An 8,812-nucleotide genomic window follows, 5' to 3' on the forward strand; every position below is an offset into this window, starting at 1 on the left:
ATTTTCCTGAGTAACAGTTCATTACTGGACTTGCTGTGCTGCTCAAACCCCTAGGGTAGAAAAAAAAATAATAAAAAAAAGCCCTGTGCAAGGGCTGAACAGGCAGTGAAATCCTGGTGGGTTGGGCATTTGCAGTTGTGCTGCAGCTCCCTTTGCTGCTTGCTCTGAGTCAGAAGGGGGGTTGGAGCCTCTGTGGGGGTTTTTAGGGCTCTGTGGGGGTTTGGGATAGGGATCAGGTTCCCATGCTGTGCCAGCAGAGCTGCCCAGGTTGGTACTCACCCAAGGATGGTGGCCTCTCCCTGCTGGCACAAAAGGAGGTGTCCAAAGGTGACAGATCTGACTGGCAGCTTGGCAGTCTGAATCCAGACACATTTACAAATGAGATGAGATGAGCTGGGAGAGCTACTGAGCCCCAAATTCCTGACCTGCATCTCCCTAGAGGGACCTCAGCTCAGCAGGGTGTCCTGAGGGCAATGTCTGGGAGCAGGATGAGGGCTTGGATTAGAATTATGGAATCATAGAATGGTTTGGGTTGGATGGGACCTTAAAGCCCACCCAGTTCCACCCCCTGCCATGGGCAGGGACACTTCCACTGTCCCAGGCTGCTCCAAGCCCCTTCCAGCCTGGCCTTGGACACTGCCAGGGATCCAGGGGCAGCCACAGCTGCTCTGGGCACCCTGTGCCAGGGCCTCACCACCCTCACAGGGAATAATTCTTTCCCAAAATCCCACCTAATCCTGCCCTTTTTCAGCTTAAAGACACTCCCCCATGTCCTACCAAGGGATCCCTTGTTCCTTTACAGAGGAGACTTTCCAAATCCATGTTTGGAAGGAAGGGGAGGATGAGCTTTCCCTCCCCTGTAGAGCCAGAGCCCTCCCAGTCCCCAGGACCACCATCACAGACCATGGTCCATGGACAACCTGCCAGGAGCCTGCAGAGACACTGCTGCTCAAACAAAGCTGCTCATCCTCACTTCCAGCAGAAAAAAGTGGCAAAATATTGTCATCTGTGCCTTTTCCCTGCTCATCTGTTCCCAAATAGAAGGGGAAAATAGCAAGACAGCCAACTGAGAGCCTCAGCAAGTGCTTGCTGAGATCCCCATCCTGGAGAAGAGGCACCTCCCAGTAAAGGCTGCTTTCATCCCACTGTTGTGGGAGCAGAGCCTGGGGCCAGCCCAAAATTGTGGCTGCTTCCACACCCAGCCCAGCTCCAGGCTGTGCTGGTAATGCAGGGGCCTCAAGAGCTGATGTACAACATGTTTGCACTCTCCTCTGAATAAAAGAAGGGGAAAATAGGACAGGTAGTGGTGCAAAGCTGCAGTCATGGATCAGGCAGATGGACAGGGAAAGGCTTCCCTATATTCTGTTCCAGGGGAATCTGCCCTTCATGTTTTCAGCCCACCCATCCTTGGCTCCTGAATCTGTTTGGCTACATTATTTGAGGGTGTAGCAGGCAAAATCCCAGTGGGTTTTGGTAAGACTGAAGCTGTTCCATGGAAAATGTAAGGAAAGCTCCTTCCTCAGCCTGCTCTGCAGTGCAGGACAGAGCAATTCCAGAGGTCTGGACCGTGCCCCTGGAGCCAGGGAGGGCCATCAAGATGCAATCCTGCTGTCAGGCAGACACAGCAGTGCCCTGCTGTTGCCTCACTCCACTTTACCAACACCACCCCCTCCTCCCAGAGCAGCAGCTCCTCCTGCCAGCCAGGGCTGTTGAAAAAATGAAGACTCACTGTCAGAAATTTGAGGAAATTACAGTTATTTGTGTTTTTTTCCAGGAGAGAAGAGGGCTTGTTTCTGTTAACAGCCCCAGCTAAAATTCAGGTATTTAGTCTCAAAGTTGCCTGTGCTTTCTCTATTGTCACCAGGATGGCAAAATCCCCAAGGGCTCCTGATCCCATCCATCATGGACACGTTTTGGGACAGGAAAAATGTCCTTCTGGAAGGAACCATGCAGACATGGAGCAGAGAGAGAGCTAAAACCTGAGCATACACCTTGTTTTGCTGTGATTGGTGAGGTGGGAGGAATCCCAGCCCATAAGTTTGAACACATCAGTTCTTCCTTCCTGACATCCTTCCAGTCATGGTGAGTGCCTCATCCCAGCTTCCTTCTCCAGGATGTTATTAAGAGTCTCCATCACTGCACAGGAGTTTGGCTGCAAACAAGGAAGGAAGGAGAGATCCTGGGTGAACCAGCAGAGCCCTCCCACAGCAGGTTTTACACCTTTCTCCCCAAAATCAGTCTCTGTAGAGCTGAAAATAAGGGCAGCCATCTCCTTCTCCAGCCCCTGGAAGTGACAAGGACAGCCATGCACACTGATTTCCTGATGTTCCCATCAAACCAGCCCATCCTTCCCAGTCCTGGCCAGCTCTAACTGCAATTCTTCTCCATCATGGATGGCAGCACCTCCAGAATGTCACAATGGGACACAAAATGAACGGCACTCACGTGCTGAGGTGTCCAAAAAAAGGTGTGTTTATTTCTGGACCTCAATATTTATAGAATTCCAAAAGTGACCGTGGATTGGAGGATGAAATTGCCACCTCTCCAACCACACTGGTCAAACCAACAGTCCATCAATCTCTCCTCCTCCAGAAAGGAATGCAAAACAATCATCATTTACATGAAAAGTGCATGAGAAACTCCATTACAAGAATATAAACCTCAGAAGGCTTAGAAGGACTTCAGAAGAACAGGGCGACACCAGAAGAGCTCCAAAGGGCAAGGAAACAAGAATGAAAATTCACTCCTGGCTTTCAGTGGACAGGATCATGTGGGGATGGAAGAGGGGGATGGTTCACTCCCCTTTAAAACAGAGATTGGGAAACAGAACTCTGGCTCCCAGCCAAGGCTGGTGGGACCATTTGCTGCCACATCCAACATCTGCACAGAAGGGACATGCTCAGATGTGGACAAAGTCCAGCTGGGAATGAGGGTCATCCCCATCCTGGGGTATTTCCCAAGTGCCAAAGTCCACACAAGGTCCAGAGAGAAATAAAACACTCTGGATCCAGCAGGGAAGAACCTGCAGGAGCTGCCACCTGCTCAGTGCTGTTTCCAGGAGGAAAGAGGACAGCTCCACACACAGAGCTCAGGATGGTGCCTGCTGGGTGCTGACTGCCCAAAGTCCAAATCAAACCCTATAAAAAAAAAACCTCAATGTTCCCATCTCCACCCCAACCACAGCCCTGAGGGGTGGCTCAAGTGATTGGCTTCTGCCTCAGTTTCTCCATGTACAAAATGGAATTAACTACATGAAAACACCCCCAGAAATCACATCAGGTTCTTTGAAGAACAGGGAACCTAAAATTGGTGGGTCTATTTATAAGAGTTGCAGGTAATGGAATGCTAATCCCATTCATTAACACTCAGACTCTGCTCATTAGTGTCGTTTTACTCTTCCTTCACAAGGCCCAGATTTCTATTTTGCACATAATCTGTTTTATTAAGCAGGTTTTTTCAGAGCAAAAAGTTTTCTCTTCCATGCATGTTTTTTTTATAAGTCCCCTCGAATTTAATTAGGCCTCAAAAGGTTCAAGGAAGTTTGGGTATGCATCCAAACTTCAAGAAACTCACTGGGAGCTCTACCTCCAAAGCTTTCAAGTTTTACTGATCATTGCTCCATGTTCCACATTCTTCCTCCATAATTATTCTGTTTTTCAAGATGAGAGCTCTCCTGGGGAAGAAAAGAGCTTTTGTCATATCAAACATCTCCCAGTGGGTGAAACCCCAGTGCCAACCTGGGCAAGGGGCTCTGCCCACCCTTGGGAAATGTCCATTTCCCATCCCTTGGAAAAGGAGAGAAACAGGGCAGAGCTTTTAAAGTCCTTCCCAGATTCTTTTCTGCAGGGAATTGTTCAATCTCCTGAGTGATGGATTCTCCCTGTGGGCTCAGTTCTCCTCATGGGATGCTGAGGTTGAACCCCAGCACTGCACCAGCAGTTGAGCTCTGCTCCAGCCAGGAGAAATCACTGGGAAAAGGAAAGGCTGCTCTTTGGTGCATCCTGCTTGGTGCTCCATATCATCAGTGGAAAGCTCAGCCTGGGACCAGCTCACAGCAGACCCCACATCCTCACAGAATCATGCAATCATTTAGGATCAAAAAGCCCTCTCAGACCATCAAGTCCAGCTGCTCCCCACCACTGACATGTGCCAAAATGCCACATCATGCCACATCCACACGGCTTTTAAATCCCTCCAGGATGGCGTCACCCACTCTGGGCAACCCTTTCACTGAAGAAATTTTGCTGATATCCACCCTGGTGCAACCTAAGTCCATTTCTGACCATCACCTGATCCTGGCTCACATCCCAGTCCCAGACTTCATGTGGCAACGTTTTTGCTAGCAGCATTTTTGGGAGAAAACATCCCAAACAGGAGCAGAGATCCACCTGCAAGGCCTCCAGATGCATCCCTGCCATCCAGAACATCCCCCAGCCCAGGATCTGGATCTTCACTGCCCTTCCCAGTGGGTTTTTCCAGGGGCAAACATCCTCAAGCTCCCTGGTGCTGCAGAGGCACCACAACAGGGGCAGCACCCACTTGGAACCTGAGTGATTCCTGCACGTGGAGCCCTCCCAGTCTCTGGGATGTGCACCCTGGCCCTGCAGCCTCTTTTCCTGCTGCCAGGCTTCCCTGCAGCCAGCAGGATTTGCATTCCCCCCCTGCTGCCTCTCCATCCACTCCCCTTCCCCCTGCTGAGCCCCCTCCACCACCAGGTAGAGGATTTTGGGAGCTGCCATTCCTCCTCATTAGCATAACCCAGTTAGCTCCATATTGCTCCAATTTAGGCAGAAATTGCAATTTCATCTGGTGCTTTAAACAAATGAGAAAATGTTCTAAACCACGGGCTGTTATTGAATTAAATATTAACATAAATACAGAGCTGAATGGAGCACTGGATTATTAATTTTAATATTTAATCCAACAAGAAACCTTATGGCTGTTTTTGGGTGGTTTATTTTCTTTAATCCAATTTCCCATCAGCACTAAAATTAAGTTTTCTTAATGAAGGAAGGTGATCAGCAAAGTGTCCTCTCGTGGTCCAGGATTCCAGAGCTCGTGACTGTGAGCGTCCAGACAATAAAAAGAGGAAGCAGCAGCAGTAATGATCCCTCTGTGCTGGCATGGGCAGGAATAAAAGGAACATAATTAATATGATGTGCAGCTCAGATGAATACGAGCCAGAGGAGATTAAAGAAAGCAGGTGACCCTTAAGTGTTTATCACTCCCAGAGAAAACAGCACAGATGGCTGACTTTGAGGGAGACAGCTTTGAACAGCAGCTCACCTCAGAGAGTGTGTGCCAGAGAGAGTTTTGGGGTGCAGCCTCCAGCCCAGGCCTGTGCCCTGTCCCCACGTCACTGTCACACCAAAGGCATCGGTGGGGACAGCCGGGGAGCAGCTGCAGGGCCACCCTTGGGAGGATGGGCTCCTTCCAGCTCCACTGGCACATCCAGCAGCCTTTGAGGGATGCCTGGGGAGTGCTCTGCAGGAGGGACTGGGGGTGCTGGCAAGAGAGCAGCTTTATCCTGGGGAGGGCAGCGTGGTGATTCTGACTCCAGGTCTGATTCTCCTCAGCCACCCTGCTGCTCCCCACATGGGCTGCAAGGGGAAGGTGGGGCAGGACATGTGATGGCATTCAGAGCTGGAGGGAGATAGGAAAAGAAAACCAATCCCATCAGGAAAAAGGTTTGGGAAAAGCATTTCTCAGCAGCTGCAGCTTGTGTAAACCAGTCTGGTGCTTCTTTATTTACACCAGCTGGGGATCTGCTCTGGGAGCCTGGGAGGAGTCTCCCCCCTGCCCGTGGAGCAGCGTCCCTTCTTCTGCTTGTATTTCCATCCTGACTTCAGACATGGTCAGTTCTCTGCCCTGGTGACATGGTAAGGTGGCAGTTGTGTTTCCATAGGGTGTGAGGGGCAGGAAAAGCCCCTTTCCTGACTCCTGAGCTGGCCTTTGGCCTTCCTTTGGCTTCTTGCACCACTGCTGCTTCCTCAGTAACTCTGAGGAGTGGAAGGAGGGGAAGCTCTTGCTCTGTGGTAGGAGCTGGGCGTGGAGAGGGAGAGGGAGAGGTGGCCAAGGGTGGAGAATGTTGGAACTCAGTGCATCCCTCTGGGTGTCCAGAGCTGCCAAGGACCCTGCCGGGGGGCTTGGAGACCCTGGCACACAGCCCAGAGCACCTGGGGATTTGATTATGACCCGTGGAACAAATTACCAGCTTTGTATGAGGACCTGAAAGTCACAGAAGTTTAACCAGTAAAATAATAAAATGATCACAGGGTGAAAATGTTGATTTTAGGATTTTTGATATGGAGGTCATGTGGACAAGATGGAGCATGTCCAGCCTTTCTTCTTCTTCTTCTTCTTCTTGGTCTCTGTCTTCTGCTGTGATGAGATTGGTTTAGAATAGGAGTGCACTAACATTGGTGATAGGTATTGGAAAGTAATTGTAGATATGTTACTCGTAGTTTGTAGTATAAAAAGACAACACCGCCCCGAGGGCAGTCAGAGTGCCTGTGGCTGCCCTGCTGAGCTAACCTCGGCTGGGCAGAAAGAAAATTTTAGATAAGAATTAATAAACAACCTTCAAGACTGAAAATTGAAGAGTTCTGACTCGTTCTTTGGACACGCGGGCCGAAACAGAGACACCCTGCACATCTTGGGGCAGCAATCAACAACGGCTATCCGAGAGGAGGAGACCAGCTGAGAGGGACCAAGCTGGAGGGGATGGATGCCAAGGGTTCATTGGGATTCTGGAGGATCCAAGTGAATGAGCAGACAGCCCTGATCAGCAGCACTGAATAGCAACAAAACTCTCTTGCCCAAGTTATTTTCAGGCAGGTGCATCCAGCTGGAGCCAGGCTGGGGATGGCAGTGCCTGGGTGGCTCCTCGTGCACTTCACCCTGCCCATTATCCCCCCCCAAATCTGAACGTGCCCTGCAAGAGCAACTTCCCAAAATGGAGCCTTGGTGACCCCAACAAAGGCACAGATGGCATCAGGGCAGAGGGAGAAGGCATGGAAAGGGCTGCTGGAGAAGTTGGATCAGTGTATTTAGGATTGCACAACCCCACTGGAATCACAGAATCATCACAGAATGTCCTAAATTGTAATGGGCCTTAAAGTTCATCCAGTCCCACCCCCTGTCATGGGCAGAGACATCTTCCACTATCCCAGGTTGCTCCAAGCCCTGTCCAGCCTGGCCTTGGACACTTCCAGGGCTGCCCTGGGCACCCTGTGCCAGGGCCTCACCACCCTCACAGAGAAGGATTTCTTCCCAGCATCCCCCCTGACCCTGCCCTCTGGCAGTGCAGAGATGTTACCCCTTGTCCTGCCACTCCAGGCCCTTGTAAGAAGTCCCTCACCAGCTTTCCTGAAGCTCTTCCCACTTGTCCTACCTTCCCCAAGGCAGTGAAATGCCTGGAAAGGCTGCTCAGCTCGTGGTGGGCAGATGCAGGTGTTTTTCTGCCCAGGCTGATGCCAAGCAGAGCTGCAAACAGGAGAGGAGGCAGCCCAGCCCTGCCAGCACATCCTTGTGTTTCATTGTTTAAGCTCTTAAGCTCCTATTTGAATTTGAGCTGTAAAACATTGAACTGATTAAAAAAAAAAAAAGAAAAAAAAAAGAGGAAGAAAAAAAAAAAAGCTTCAGCCTTCCTTAGTCCAGAGAGCAGGGCTGGAGGAATGTTTCAGGCAGCTGTGGCTTTGCTGAATGGAGGCACAGCTTTTCACATTTCCCAGGGCACAGGGATGGAGACCTGTCCCTTTCCCACTCCAGGAAAGCCAAAGCAGGGCCCTGCCAGGTCCCACAAGTCCTGCCTGGTGCCAGTGCTGGCAGGGGCAGGAAAGGCAGCAGGAAATGTTTCTGTGCTGCTGGTTTTGGCTAGAGAGGGGCCTGCAGTGCAACCCCTGGCTGATACTTCAGATATTCCCTGTCAGCACAGAGGCACAAAAACCCCCTGACCTCCAGCACCTGCTCGTTGGGGGCTGGAGAGGAAAGGAGGCTGGTGCAGAGCCAGCAAAGGCTGTCTTGGGAACAGTGACATGGTGATTGCTGATAATCACCCATAATGATGGCCCAGGAGAGCTCTGTGGCCACGGGGAATCCACTGATTGCCAGCCCCTCCTGCTCTGACAGAAAGCACTGAAGAGAAATGTCCTGGAATTGCAAGGCAAGCCCCCAAGGAGTGTGTCCACCCCTTGGCCACAAATTGGACATCAGTGATGGCATCTCTTGGCCCACTGTTGGATCTCACCTTGTGCTGGAAAATAACCCAGCCAGGGGCTGCTGAGGCTTTCCTTGGCAAGAGTTCAGTTCATTTCCAGAGAATCATGGAATGGTTTGGGTTGGGAGGGACCTTAAAACTCATGGGCAGGGACACCTTCCACTGTCCCAGGCTGCTCCAAGACCATCCAACCTGGCCCTAGACACTTTTAGGGATGGGGCTGCCACAGCTTGTCTGTGCCAGGGCCTCACCTCCCTCATAGCCAGGACTTTCTTCCCAATGTCCCATCTAAACCTACCCTCTGTCAATGGGAAGCCATTCCCCCTTGTCCTGGCACTCCAGACCTTTGGAAATTCTCTCTCCATCCTTCTTGCCAAGGACTGGAAGGCCACCATTAGATCACCCCAAAGCTTCTCCAGGCTGAGCAGCCCCAGCTGTGCCAGCCTTTCCTCCCAGCAGAGCTGCTCCATCCCTCTGCTCACCCTGGTGCCTCCTCTGGACTCTCTCCAGCAGCTCCAGGTCCTTCCTGTGCTGGGCCCCAGGGCTGGGGCAGCTCTGCAGGTGGGGTCTCACCTGAGCAGGGCAGAGGGGCAC

This window comes from Molothrus ater, chromosome 10 (assembly GCF_012460135.2).
Source record: "Molothrus ater isolate BHLD 08-10-18 breed brown headed cowbird chromosome 10, BPBGC_Mater_1.1, whole genome shotgun sequence".
Taxonomy (NCBI): Eukaryota; Metazoa; Chordata; class Aves; order Passeriformes; family Icteridae; genus Molothrus; species Molothrus ater.